General features: G+C 33.8%; 1 protein-coding gene across 2 annotated transcripts in view; it reads right to left on the bottom strand.

Annotated features, from left to right (window-relative positions):
* The window catches only part of LOC102672878 (heterogeneous nuclear ribonucleoprotein 27C), a 34581-nt gene that overhangs the window by 9527 nt on the left and 24604 nt on the right, over positions 1–450 (bottom strand). The gene's annotated exons all lie outside the window — the stretch shown is intronic.

The following is a 450-nucleotide window of genomic DNA, read 5'->3' as shown; positions in this document are numbered from 1 at the left end:
TTTTTTTTTTTTTTCTAAAGTCCGATGATGAGCTTCGTTTTCGTTTTTTTTTTTTTTCCCACATATCGTTTCTGCGTTTAAGGTACTCTGAGGATAATCGTTAATTTATAATACATTTGTACACAACTTATCCCTTAATCAATAATTATATCGATTTACCTATAACATTGTCCGGATATCCTCATTCACTCTTTTCACGCCTCCCATACGCGCATCATTCACACGCTCGCTGTCTTCCGTCGAGTGTCGATCCTTCCTTTTCTCGTTTTTTTTTTTTTCTTCTTTTACGATTACTAAAATCATACGACCAATGGTCATACGTTTTTTTTTAAGACACGTTCTAAGAGCCTGCCGTTTTATCGAAACGTTATGCGACGTTCGAATGCAGCATAAAAATATAAGATATGAAAAAAGAAGAAAGAAAATAATAATAAGTAAACAGCGATAGGA

Source organism: Apis dorsata, unplaced genomic scaffold (assembly GCF_000469605.1).
Source record: "Apis dorsata unplaced genomic scaffold, Apis dorsata 1.3 scaffold_58, whole genome shotgun sequence".
NCBI classification, from domain to species: domain Eukaryota; kingdom Metazoa; phylum Arthropoda; class Insecta; order Hymenoptera; family Apidae; genus Apis; species Apis dorsata.
This window is presented reverse-complemented; position numbering and strand designations above follow the sequence as displayed.